Source organism: Rattus norvegicus, chromosome 1, assembly GCF_021556685.1.
Source record: "Rattus norvegicus strain SHRSP/BbbUtx chromosome 1, alternate assembly SHRSP_T2T, whole genome shotgun sequence".
Classification (NCBI taxonomy): domain Eukaryota; kingdom Metazoa; phylum Chordata; class Mammalia; order Rodentia; family Muridae; genus Rattus; species Rattus norvegicus.
In genome coordinates, this window is record NC_141534.1 from 145,619,900 (window position 1) to 145,634,093 (window position 14,194).

Here is a 14,194-nt window from a genome sequence, read left to right on the forward strand (position 1 = left end):
TTTTTTTTGGACATCACAAAGTTGAATATCTTTAGTGTCTTTTCCTCTCTGTGTCTTTGGCCTTCGGCCCCTTATCTCCCACCCGTACATCAAGGAGTTCACCACTCACGCCTCGGCTTTGCTTCTAATCATAGACGAGAGCGTAGCCACGTGCTTGGCAGCTGCACCTCCCACTAGCAATAGTCAAGAGAAATTATATCCTCTCCCCCCTTCCTCCCTACTCTCTCCAGCTTTCTGGAAGCCATTAGTAGGTAATGTAGCCGTTAGTTTACAAAATCAACTGCTCCCGGTCCCACATGCAAGCAAGAGGATGCTGCGTCTGTCCTTTTGTATCTGAATTTTATGATGTGCTCCATACTCATTCATGATGGGGCAATTTGCAGGGTCTCCTTGTTTTTAGGACTGAATGGTATTCAATTATGTATTTGTGCCACATTTTCTTTGTCCCCTCATCCATGAACGGACAAACACAGGGCATAACTGGGCGGGAAGAATAACTTCTACTGTTCTACACAATTGAATTATCATGGCATCTGACGATTAATTGAAAATAGCAAGAGGAGAGGATTTCGAATGTAGCTCATACAGAGATATGAAAAAACGTCTGAGAAACGCCCAGCTTTATCTGTGTGGAAATCCCTAAGAGGATGGGGGTATAGCTCAAGTCCCAAGGACAATATTAGGTTGCTACACACACAGAGAGGGGGGGAGAGCGAGAGAGGGAGAGAAAGAGCAGAGAGAGAGAGAGAGAGAGAGAGAGAGCAGAAAGAGAGAGCCATTGGGAGGTATGGGAGAGAGGGTTAGGTTAGGGCTCAGGGTGTCCATGTCTAGAAATGAGCCTAACCTGGACTCTAGAAAGACTTCTATCTGGTTAGATAAGAGCCAGCCCCCCTCAGGAACTTGTGAAATGAAGCTACTTTCCATCTAAAAGGAGTCATTCCCTTACCTTTAGCAGGAGGACATATGGCTACCTATGACACTTACCAGCATATCCAAGACCACACTGGGTCCCAGGCTCCCTCAGTACCTGTTACACATTTCTAAGTTCATGCTAGGCTAGCATCCTTCTCTCCCAGACCCCATTCCCAGCTATTGGTCCTCCTTATTAGCAGCAATGATCTGCCCAGCCCACTCTCTTGCTCTTGCTCTCTTGGTCCCTTGCTGTCCCACAACAGTCTATTCTCTATTCCTTGTTCTCTCTCCAGTTCCACTCTTCTCCCCCGCTCTTCCACTTCCCTAGCCCTGGCCACATCCAGTCTGCTTTGCTTTCTCTCTGCTCTAGACAGTTCCCGATACCTCTGGATAGTTTCTCTCTTCTTATGCACAATAAAAACCTTCCCCCTAATAAAGGAGTGGTCATGTTGGCAATCTATACCGACTAAAAGCCCTTGCATAATGTCGGTTAATGTCTGCCCTTTCCCAGGAAGTGAGCTTCCAAATCTGGGCAACATGGCTGAGGGCTTCTGGAGCAACCAACCATCCTTTGAGGGGAGTCCCAAGGAGGAAGCCCCCAAGGTTCAGAACGTGGGGTCTGAGACTGCAGTGGCATGACACCAGACTTGGGTGACAGTGGCAAGCCAGTGTCACTGCAGCAGGTCCCCTCAGGAAGATGCCCTGGAAGATGCTGGAGAGCCCTCAAAGACTGTCACCCCAGGAATGTAGGGCTCTGAAGGAGGCAGGGTCTTTGGGGTGTCAGAGGACAAAAACGTTGCCACTAGCACATGTAGCAGTCAGAAGACAGTTGAGAGGGATTGCTTCTGTCCATCCCCCGTGTGGGTTTGTCTCAGGACTTCTATGGTTGTGATAAAATGCCATGATCAAAAGTAACTTGGGCAGGAAAGGGTTTGTCTCAGTTTACAACTCCACACCACAGCCCATCACTGAGGGAAGGCAGGGCAGGAACTCAACAAGAGCTGATGCAGAGGCCATGGAGGAGCCCTGCTGACTGCCTTGCTCCTCGTGGCTTGCTCAGCCTGCTTTCTTATACAATCAGGGCCACTCACCCAGGGATCCCACCCCCCATAGTGAGTTAGGTTCTCAAACATCAATCATTGTTTAGGAAAAATGCCCTACAGACTTGCCTACTGGCCACCTGGTGGGAGCATTTTCCTCGTTCCAGACCACCCTAATTCGTATCAAGTTGACATAAAACCAACCAGCACTGTGGTCCAGGCATGGAAGTCAAGTCCTCAGGTTTAGCAGCAAGCTCTTATCCACTGACACATCTCACTGGCTCACCTAGGTGTCCTTACATTGTCTTTATAAACAGCACATGATTTTGTTTGTGGGTTTCTAAGATACCATTGCTCAAAAGACTACGGTGGCATACACACAGTTTAGTGATTAAGCAAGGTTTAGATTTTAAGTTTAAGATAAAAGTTAACTAAAACTACATGACTGGTTTAGTTGTTTTCCTAGTCTTAAAGAATTTCCTGCTTTAAATGGAACTGTTGCATGATTTTATGAGGGCTGTTTTATTTAGAGACGAAGGAGGAATAACATAAACTCAACCTGTTCCCAGTCTAAGCACAGTTAGTTTTAACATCTTTGTAAAATCTAAGGAACCGCAGTGGTCCTATCTCCTAGGCCATTGTGGCTTTATCAGTCGTGTTGAAATTTCATAACTCTCAGTCAGCATGAGAAGGCTTCTTTTCTTTCTCTATTCCATCCCCTCTTTCTATCCTGCCTCACAGCCCAGGCTGACTTCGAACTTATTGTGTATCCCAGGCTGTTCTGGCTTCTCATACCCCTGCCTCAGCCTCTAGAAAGACAAACGCATTCACTCTCAAGCTTCCCTCTTGCAGCAAAATTCTCCTGTGAAGTTTTGGCTGCAGCCTGCCCGGGCTTTAGCTAGATGCCTTCACCTTCATCAAATCCTCTCCCTGTGCCCATTTTACAGCTGGAGAATGAGACCAGGAACACCTCCTCAAGGTCAAAGACAAAACGAAATGATCTTGGCTAGAAACCCTGGCACCCCAGGAGAAACACCCTCGGGAGTTGTTAGTAGAGGGAGGCAGCTCCTCCCCCAGCCAAGAGCCTGGGCAGGGATCCTGGACTAGCACCCAATACCGGAAACTGCCTGCAGCCTCCCCTGGAGCTTTCAGACAGAGCTGTTTCTGAAGAAAAGAAGCTGGATTGTCGAGGGGGGGGTGGGAGTGGGGACAGGGTGACAGCCACAAATGAGGCTTTTTGTAATGGAACGGGCATAAGTACACATTTAGCCACCAATGACACTTGCTCGTTAGCTGCCCAGCCAGCACTTGCACTGCCTCCAGGCCTCGGAGCCAATCTGCAGCAGGGCGGCTGGCGCAGAGCATGGGCACTGAGCGTTCCTCTCAGGGCAGCAATGACAACCAGGCTTGGGAGCAGATGTATACTACCAGGGAGGCCAGGTCCTGAGACCTTGGCAGGGACTGCCACAGCTGCCCATCAAAAGGAGGTGAGGCGTGGGAGCCGGGCCCTTGGGGGACCACCACAGGCCCCGCCAGGCAGCCATCGAGCCTTGGCAAGGAAGAGAAAGTATTTGTGCTGTTGGAGAGAGGGGAGAGAAAGGCGGTAGGGCCCAGCAGGCCAACTCCTGCCAGTCTTCGAGGGTGGAGAACAAAACCCCTTTCTCTTCAGATTCTCGAACCCTCTGCCAGGCCCAGACATTGGTTGGTTCTTTCCCAGCTCTCTTGGCCAGAGAGGAGTGGCCAGCGCTCATTGATGAGAGGCCCTGAAAGGGTGCATAGATGGGTCCTGGCCAGGGGCTTGCCCCTTTGGGAGAGTGGGGTACCAGTTTTGCATTCAGAAAGACTTGCATTCACCACTAGCCTTTTTTAAAAAAAAGTGGTAGAGGGCAGCAAAAAAGGCCAGGTGCAGAGTACGGGGTACTGCAGCCCCATTCCAGGAGGGGGTGTCATTTACACATATTTGCAGATGTGTGCATTAATTGTCTCTATTTGGATTTCTTCCACAAAGGGCCAAGGGGTCTCAGCCAGTGAACAGGGGAAGGGCCGGTCCTAACTAAGCATACACCAGACCAAGAATCAAATCAACTTTGATCTCCCTATCTGTAATATTAAAATGCCTAAGGTGATGCCATCTTGTCCTGACTCCATTTTGTGTCGGTTTAGATATCTCTCTTCCCTCTAACCCCCTCAACAACCACTTCCACTTGGGCAACATATTTGGGGTTTTCCATGACCCTGACTGTGGCCTGGATGTATTATCCACACGAAGTAGTGTTTGTACAAACTAAACATAAACATAAGTAACTTAAGGGCACATATGAGAACTGTCGTGTTATGTCTGAAAGATGTAGCAAGGTTACTCTGACCCTCAGCTAGGATTGATACGGTTGTGTTCTGCATGGCTTGCTGTTATTGGCTTGGTTTGGATTGGGGTTTTGTTGTTGTTGTTCTTGTGTTTTTTGTTTTGTTTTGTTTTTTTGTTTTGCTTTTTGTGTTTTGTTTTGTTTTGTTTTTTTTCTTTTAACCTTTAAAAACACTGCCCTGACCCTCAGCATTGAGTCTTTCTGAGATGTTAGCCTTCTTGGCCAATACTGAAGGATTCTAATTTGACCTTCTATACTTGGCATTCTCTTAGGACAATCATCTTTATGATCCACAGAGATTGATTGGTTACAGAGGCTTTCTAGGATACCAAAATCTGAGGCTGCTCAGACCCCTTATATAAAACCGTGTAATATCTGTATATAAACCACCCACAGTTTCCCATGTAGTTGATTTGTGACACTGAATACAGTGGAAATGCCATGCAAACAGTTACTGTACCGTATTGTTTGGAGAATAATGACAAGGAAAACTCTGCAGATGTTCCTGCAGACAAAGGACACTGTTCACAGATCAGTGATGCTCAGGCTGTGAATGAATTCACTAAGACAGAGGAAACCAAAGAGAAAATAATTCACTACACCAAGGTACAGCGGCAGAGGGCAAGAGAGGCTGGAGGAAGGGTTTGGAAATGTTCTGGGGGTTGTTTTACGGGGGAGGGACCTACGCTGGCCGTGTTTTAGTATCATCCTATCCTGGAAGTTTCTTCCTTAATGGTTTGGACTACTGATAAGGTTCTTTCTGGGTGACCCGGCAGACATTTTACTGAGGTAAACATTTTATCATGTGCAGAGTCTTTTCTTGGGACCGGGCACCTGTGCGAGGAAGACATGGGTCATTAGCAACCATAGTTCCGAGGGTCTGAGCCTGTTCCTTAGGGAGTGAAACTCTCTACAGTTGCACCAGGATACCCTAAGATAGATTACAGCCAGGACTTGTAAGATTAGCTTTTTCTGGTCCTGCTGAGAGGCAGCAGAGCCCTGCCTTTCTTGCAAAAGCAACTTTGTTCTGAGGCAGGAAGAGTTCAGTCACCCATCCCTGAAGAGCAGCCAGTGGCCTTTTTCCTAATAATCTCCCACTTGTGGTTGTTTGACCCATAGTTCTAGACACTGGGTTCAGAGTGACAGCATGTCCCTTTTGAAGTCTTAAATTTTTGTTTTCATTTGCTTTTTTTTCTGAGACAGGACATCCCATTATATAGCCCAGGTTGGTCTGAAACTCTCCATATTCTCCAGACTGGCTTCAGATTCTTGGTAATTCTCCTGCCTCTGCTTCCTGAATGCTGGGATTACACGTGTGAGCTACCACACCCTGCTTGAAATCCTAAACTATTTCTTAAATATTTGGTTGGTTGGTTGGTTGTGCATGTGGGTGGGGTGAGTGCAAACATCTGTGTTCACACTAGTACCACGGTATGTGTGGAGGTTAGACGGCAATTTATAGGAGTTGGTTCTTTCCCTCTGCCATGTTACATTCCAGGAGTCAAAATCAGGTCATCAGGTTTGGTAGCAAGCACGTTTACCCACTGTGCCATTTTGCCGGCCCCTAGGTTTTATTTTTCTAAATTATTACCCATTAAAGCATATTTTTGAGTTCTGGGAAGATGGCTTGGTGAGCAGAGAGAGTACTTACCACACAAGAGTGAGAACCAGAGTTAAAATCCCCAACACTCATAAAATCTAGGTGGGCACAGTAACAGATGTCCTTAACCCCAGCACTTGGGAAGCAGAGACAGGAAGTTCCAAGTGTACACTAGCTAACTAGACTAGGGAAATTGGTGAGCACGGGGCGGAGAGGGGGGCCTAGTTTCAGTGCTGTGAGAGTGGAGTTAGTACAGATATTATACTTAGAAATGTGTAGCCCCCAAGAGTGCTGTCAGAGCTCTAGGGTTTGAGAATGCATGCTGGACAGGGAAGGGTATAGAAGAACTCAAGGTTTCTGATGAGCAGGGTGGACTCTGAGGTCTAGAAGGGTCATCCGTCAAGAAGTAATGGATGCTGGATCTTGGGTTGGAATCCTATTTCCAAGGGCCATTTATAGAAAATAGAAAAACCACCAAGATTTCTAGAGATGTGTGTGCCAAATGGTAGCTAAAATGACATGGCTTCCAAGGTCAGCTTCGGAAGAATAAGGACGGAGTTCCTGGCTGACAACGACAGAGCCTCTGTACTGGGGGCCACGGTAACACAGGGCTTCTGTGGTGCAGTGTGACCTCTTGCCAGAAGCAGATCAACTCCAAGGGTCCATTTGCAGAGAGAACCTGTGCTCCTCTCTGTGGTCTATGGGCCTAGCCCAAGGTTTAGAGGAAAATCCCTTTCAAAAAAACAGTGACCCCTGTTTTCCATGCATTAACACTGCAGACCCACTCCTGTGCTAAGCATTCAACAAGAATGTGGGAGTCACCGGGAGATCTAGGGCACCTGTCAGAGCTGCAGGCTCAATCCACAGACAGACTAGGTATGAGGCACAGGTTGAGAGCTGACTTGGGGTCTTGACTCTGCCATGTTCTAAGCTGTTTGACCTCAGGTCAGATACCTAACTAATTTTGCAGCCAAGTACGGTGGCACACACCTATTTGCCGCCCCACCCCCACCTCCACTCCTGGCCTTTGGCTATCAGCCTAGTGCAACATTGGTCCTTAAGGAATTGGAATTTCCCTAGAAATCTCAGACTGAACCCTGGTGCCAGACAGAGGAGGAAGTTGTCTCCCAAGAAGAGATTGCACACGGCGCTGAAACTGTCGGCCTGCTGCACGTAAGAGAGGATCGAGGCATTTCAAGACTGGCCAATGGCTACATGAACCAAGTAAGTTCATATTGTATCTTCAGCATCCCCTAATGCCCTGGGTTTGATTACTATCACCGCACATACACGAGTGATAGTACACACACACACACACACACACACACACACACACACTCACACACACACATACATACAGATAAATCTGTGTGTCTGTCTTAAGTTTTTAGTGGCAAGCATGCCTTCCCATAGAAGACTGGAGCTCAGGGTTACTAGTTGTCTGAAGTTATGATTTCCAACCCCTATGCAGCTATGTTTCCTGAAACCAATGAAGTCCATGTGTAGGATCTGGTCCACTGTGTTCCTGACCCTCTAATTTGGTATACTTGCAATTTGTTGATTTTTACTATTTTTTATTTTATTTTTTTAAATTATATGCATGTGTCATATGTGAGCCTGTATCTGGGTAAATGCATGTGAATGCCAGAGGCATTGGATCCCCTCCAGCTGGGGTTAAAAATAGTTGTGAGACTCCCAATATGGCTGCTGGGAACCCAACTGGACCCTCTGCAAAAGCAGCATCACTTTCGACCACTAAAGCCATCTCTCCAGTCTGATTGGTTTTTTGTTTGTTTTGTCCACACAGAAACAGGTTTCTCTGTGTAGCCTGGCTGTCCCGGAACTTGCTCTGTAGACCAGGCTGGCCTTAAACCTTAAACTCAGAGATCTACCTGCCTATCTCTTCTTCCCAACTGCTAGGATCAAAGGTGTGTACCACCATGTCTGGATATAATTTAACTTTTTAAAAGAAGAACCAGCCTGATTTTATAATCTGCATGGTTTCATAAATCCCTGACCCATTCTTAATAATAGGAAGAAAATATAGGTACTGTTATTAGATGTTTGGGCCCATAACCCACACCCTTTGTTTCCTAATATTCTAAAGAAATAAACAAAAATTAGGTAAAGGGAAGCAGACTTACCATTTTTCTTTCTTTTTCTTGTTGTTTAAAGACATATTTATTACTTTTATTCATAGGTGTGTGTATGTGTGCGCGCGTGCACTGGAATTGAAAATGGTTGTGAACTGCCGGATGTGGGTGCTAGGTGTAGGGAACCGTATTGGATTTGGGCCTGGCCGCTTTTTGACTGCATGGCTCAAAGTGGCTAGGTGACTCTGGGCTGTTTGGCCACAGATATTCACCCCTAAGATGACTGCCATAAAGTCTTGAGATTGTTGGAAAAAAGCCTCTCCCATGAATTTACGGCACAGGAAGATAACATTCTAGGGATGCCTCAGCTCGAGCAGATACCAGTTATCTCCTGAGTGTCTCCACCGCCTGACCTCATCGTCTACCTCCTGACCTCTTTGCCTCCTGTTATCACTGCCTATACCCTCGCCCCTCCATCCTTCGTGTTACAAAGGACACTCCCCCTACCTGAAAGCCTTAAAAGCTGTAACGTTCACCCCAATAAACGAGACCTTGACAACAGAACTTTTGCTTGGTCTCCTTCTTCTCTTCACCCTCATTTGGCCCACAGGTAGAAAGCCTCTTCGGGACCCTGAATAACTGTTTCCCCACTGGCGGGGACAGCTAGGAACTGAACCCAGGTCTTCCAGAAAAGCAGTACCCATTCTTTATCACTGAGCCACCCCATCAGCCACCATCCCAGCACCCCACCCCAACCCACCCCTTTTTCTTAAAAGATTGGATCTTTTATAACCAAGTCTTGCCTTTAATTCCTAGCTGCGCTTCCCTGAGAGCCAGGGTTAAAGGACTGTGCCACCTGCCCAGATGAAAGTGGTTTTCTTTCTGGTTTCACCAAACTGAAGAGAAAGCTAATTGACTCCACAGATGACCAGGAGACAAAAGCCAGGTGTGTGAACGTAGCAGTGACACAGTCCGACCCATTCTTTCTTGGAAGGAAGGTGCCTAGGCCCCAGGTTACCTCCGTTGTCTCTAGTCTCTGCTGTGCACACAGCTTTTACTCAAGTTCAGGCCCAAGGAAAATGGGCTTGACATTCTGTCTTTTGTTTTTGTTTTTGTTTTGTTTGTTTTTGTTTTTTTTTGTTTTTGTTTTGTTTTGTTTTGTTTTTTTGGAGCTGAGGACTGAACCCAGGGCCTTTGCACTCTACCACTGAGTTAAATCCCCAACCCAGACATTCTGTCTTTTAAAATCCTACCCCACCCCTCTTTTCAAAACACAGAAAAGGGTTTTGGGAATTTTATAGGATGGTGGAGTGTAAGCTCTCTGGGCATCTGGCAATGGCAGAGATTTCCCCTGGTCCGTTCTGTTGATAGGTTCGGATGGAGTTCTTTCCATTGTTCATTTGGAGTCAGCTTCCAGCTCTAACTCCTGTTATATATAATAATTTTGCAAGTAAAAGCCATAATCTGATAGCCAAAGGGAGGGGCAGAAGTGTCTCTCCTTAGGACTTAAAGCATCTCTCCTCTACCAGGGCCTTGCCACAGCACAATGGACAGGTTAGCTTTTCCTCAGCTTCCTCACTGTGACCAAAATTCCTGGCACAAAAACAAGGGCACAGGGATTTTGGGGAGCTGTTTGGGTTCCCAAGTTGAGAAAGCTCAGCTCGTGGTCAATTGGCCCCATGTGCTCAGGCCCCATCACAGCTATGGGAACATGTGGTGGAAGATCTTTGTTACCTCATGATGGACAGGAAGAAGAGAAAAGAAAGGACCATGGAAGTGGGCATACCTTTAATCCCAGGGAGGCAGATCTGAGTTCAAAGCCAGCCTGGTCTACAAAGCAAGTTCCAGGACAGCCAGAGCTATACAGAGAAATCTTATCTTGAAAAAAAAAAAAGAGAGAAAAGGGTAAGAGATCCTTACCCTTAACCAAACATGGACTCCCAGTGTCTAAGAATAAATTAAAAAAGTGAAGAGTGACTGAGTTGATAAAGTGCGTGCCCTGCAAGCATCAAGACCTGTGGCCCATCCTCAAAACCTATGTACAGGGACTGGGGATTTAGCTCAGTGGTAGAGCGCTTACCTAGGAAGCGCAAGGCCCTGGGTTTGGTCCCCAGCTCCGAAAAAAAGAACCAAAAAAAAAAAAAAAAAAAAACAAAAACAAAAACCTATGTACAAAAGCCTGGTGTGGTGGTGCACACTTGTATTATCAGCATGGGGGAGCAGAGGCAAGCTGATCCCTGGGACCTGCTAGCCCACTTAACAAGTTTCAGGCCAGTGATAGACTGTTTCAAACATAAGGTGGATGGGATGGTACCTGAGGGGCAACATCCAGGTTGTCCCTTGGTCTCATATATCTGTACATATGCACCCACACGTAAGCATGCACACCTATACGGTTTAAATGGGATAGTATACTCAAATGACTTGAATTCCTGTCTAATTTATAGAAAGCTATTTCTCTGGAACAGGAGAGAATAAAAATTACTTTCCTCTGGTTCTTTCTTTGTATGTGCAACCACTTCAGGAAACTCAGCTCACAAAACCCCAAATGCTGGACAGACACTTACGAATGTGAGGGTTTCATACCATGTAAACAGTCATTGAGTGACTATAAATACTTTTAATCCTAACAAGCCAATCCTTGTGGGGGACGAAATGCACCTTGGGCTTCCTCTACCATTGCCAAGTTCCAGAAACCAGAAAAGGCTGCTCCCAAGGGAGCTGAGAGATCACCATGTTCCCAGCTAGACATCCAGTCCTCAGTCTCACATTCCTTTAACTTCAGCCTCCCTTAAGGGAGCCCCTTTCATTTGTAAATTCTCAAAATCGCTTCCTAATCCTCCAAGAGCAGAATGTCTGACCAGGCTGCAGGAAGCGCTTCCTGTATGCCCTGACTCTGACTCACAGCCCGGTTGACCTTGCATGGAGGATGGATCCTGAATTCCATGACCTTTAGGCACTGCATCTAGAGGACCTGTACTACATCAATATATACACTGTGACCCTGGGGACATGAGTTTAAAGCATCCTGAGGTGGCAGCCTTGTCCCCAGCCCCTGCTTGGACAGCTTCCTGAAGCTAGGTATGTTCCACAGTCCTGGAGGGCTTAGTCTGAATCCACAAGTCACCTGAAACACCTTGTTTGCTTCTGGGTCTCCAGGAAGTGGGTCTCCACTGGGAGTGGAAGCCCAAGTGACCATATTCTTTCAAAAGTTACAGTGGCGACAGAAGGCCAGAGATGTACAAGTCCCAAAATTTTAGCTGATGGTCACTCTACCCTGAAACAAGACCCTATCTTCAAAGTACCAGTTTCTGTGGCCCACATACTCAGGGAGAGTCCTGCTTTGTAGAGGGCCGCAATAACATTTGCCACCACTAGATGGCGCTGGCTTCCACTGCGCCCCACGTGGAAGGCCAGGATAGCCTCCGCCATTACAAGATGGCGCCAGCCTTCGCCGCGCTAGCCGGCCCCCCTTTCAGGAAGTTAACTGTGCGCATGTGCAAGAGTGCCTTCGTGCCAGGTCTTTGCCCACTCCGGGGCGTGCCTTATGAGATCATGGGTAACAACCAATCAGGTGTGGGTGCGCCGCACTAGGGTTTTATAAGCGCGCCATGTTGGCGCGGCGGGGCTTTTCCTCTTCTAAGATTAATAAAGTTGATCACAGTAAGGATTTCTAAATGTCTGCGTGCTTCTTGCCGGCGGAAAGTCGCGCGCGGGACACTGCTTCAAGGCTCTATGACTGCCAACTTGAGCTTTCAATAACAGACATTTTCAGAATGTTGGATGCTGGACTGGATTGGTCCAACTTCCAAGGGCTCAAGCGAAGAATCTTTCCCTGCCCTTCCTAGCTCCTGAGGACTTTGGATGTCCCTCGGGCTCTACGATAGCATTGCCTCAAAGTCTGTTGTCTTCACATGGCTTCTTCCCCCTCTTCCCCTGCTCCCTGGGTGTCTTCTTGCCTCTGCTTTGTCATTGGATTTAGTGCCCACCATCTGGATGACTCAAACCGACTTCCTCATCTTGAGATTGTTAGCGATACCTACAAAGATTCCTTTTCCAATTAAGGTCGCACTCATAGGGGCTGCACTACAGTGCGGTGTTACCATACTACCTGTCCTCACTGTGACCTCAGGAAGCACGGCTCATTTTCATGTATGAGGAATTCGACATGTGCCAAATTGCCTTCCTTGTAGTCTCCAGGAGGCATCAGACTTGTCCTCATGCATTGAAGGGGTCTGGGACAGACTAAACCAAGTTAGTTCTGCGACCTGTGCACCGTACACTCCCAGATGTTTATATGCAGCAACTGCAATATTATTAATGTGGATGACAAAGTGACTGTTGTGTTTGAATGTGAAATGTCCCCCACAGGGGCTCCTGGGTTTTGAATGTTTATGGGACTGTTAGGAGATAAAGCTATACCGGAGAAAGTAAGTCACTGTCATGGACCTGCGGTTTCATAGAGTGGTTCCCCTTCCTGTCAGCTCTGGGCTTTATAACTGTGGCGGACACTCGTGAGGCATGGCTTTCCCTGCTATACCATCAGCAGGATGAACTGTATACTCCAAACTGTGAGCCAAAGCAAACCTCTCCCATGAGGCATTTCACCACAGCAACCAGAAAAATTATATATATATATATATATATATATATATATATATATATATATATATATATATATATATATGAAATAAAAACAGAAAAGTAATGCAAAGTCCCTGATGGGAGGACAATGACAAGGGACATTTCATCCACACTTTGTACCTGGGACCGTGTCTGAGTGCATACTCATTCTTAGGATTGCTGTCACATCCCCCCAAAACCAGAGTGGCAAGAAGCAAACAGTACAGAGTCTCTGCCCCTCTGTTGGTGACCTGCACCTGCGCACCCTGGTACCAGTGTAACCTGGAACCTCTGCTTCCTTCAGAAATGGCGTGGTGTCACCGAGGAGTCTGTATGTAAAAATCAGACCAGGTAAGGTCCTACTGTGCAATCATGAGAAATTGAGTTTGGATCCCTAGCACCACAGAAAGGTGGGGTGTGGCAGCCTAAGTCTAATCCCAGTGCTGGGACTTGGGGAGGGCACTGGGAACAGGGGGTCCTGAGCACTCATTGGCCAGTCGGTGGCTCCTCGCTAACAAGTTCAGTGAGAGACCCTGTTGCAAAAGATTAGGCAGAGCTGGGTGTGGTGGAGCACGCCCTCAAGCCTAGCATCCAGGAGGCAGACACAGGTGAATCTCTGTGAATTTGAGACCAACCTGGCCTAAAGAGCAAGTTCCAGGCCAGCTAAGACTTTATAGAGACACCCTGTCTTAAATAAATAATAAACAAACAAATGATTAAGGTAGCGAGCAGTCAAGGGAGACACTGGGCATGAATCAATGGCCTCTACGTGTGTGCACACCCAGGAAAACTCATACACACACCACACATGTGCATAAACCAGACCAACTCACACCTTCCGGTACTACAGCGGCTAGGACAGAAGGATCGCCATGAGTTTGAGGTCAGCCTGGTCTGTAGGCAAGCCTGCGCTACAGAGAAAGACCCTGTCTCAAACAAGTCAAACTCAGAGCTAAACTGTAGAGTGCTTACCACATTCAAGGCCCTGAATTCCCTCTCCAGCACTAAAAAACAAACAAATAAACAAACAAACAAACAAGCAAAAAAAAAAAGCCCATTACATTAAATTAGTTCTGCATGACCCAGCAATTCTACTTGCAAAAGGATTTAAACACTCGGGCATGAGTGGCACAAGCCTTTAAGTAGAGGCAGAAGTAGAGGCAGGCAGATCTCTGTGAGTTCAAGCCCAGCCTGATCTAGAGAGAGAGAGAGAGAGAGAGAGAGAGAGAGAGAGAGAGAGAGAGAGAGTGTTCCAGGACAGCCAGGGATGTTACACAGAGGTTCTCAAAAAAACAAAAGGAAACCAAAAAAAAAAAACAAAAAACAAAAAAAGAATGATCAATGAGGCATGCATATACAAATGTCCATAATAGAACCATTCATGAAGAGAAGAAAAAGAAGAAAAAAAAAAAGAAAAAAGAAACGAAAAGAAAAAAAATAGAACCATTCATGACAGTTAAGAAGTGAAAATATGGGGCTGGAGAGATGGCTCAGTGGTTAAGAGCACTGGCTGCTCTTCCAGAGGTCCTGAGTTCAATTCCCAGCAACCACGTGGTGGTTCAC

At 46.8% G+C, this 14,194-nt stretch overlaps 2 long non-coding RNA genes across 2 annotated transcripts in view; one reads left to right on the top strand and one right to left on the bottom strand.

Moving 5' to 3' along the window:
• Positions 1-14,194, bottom strand: part of Rpl27a-ps3 (ribosomal protein L27a, pseudogene 3) — a 97,879-nt gene that overhangs the window by 27,784 nt on the left and 55,901 nt on the right. The window lies entirely within an intron of this gene.
• LOC147996854 (uncharacterized) lies at positions 3,248-8,572 on the top strand. The gene is made up of 3 exons (XR_015655235.1): positions 3,248-3,439; positions 6,996-7,139; positions 8,116-8,572. It is a non-coding gene; the product is annotated as an uncharacterized LOC147996854 (long non-coding RNA).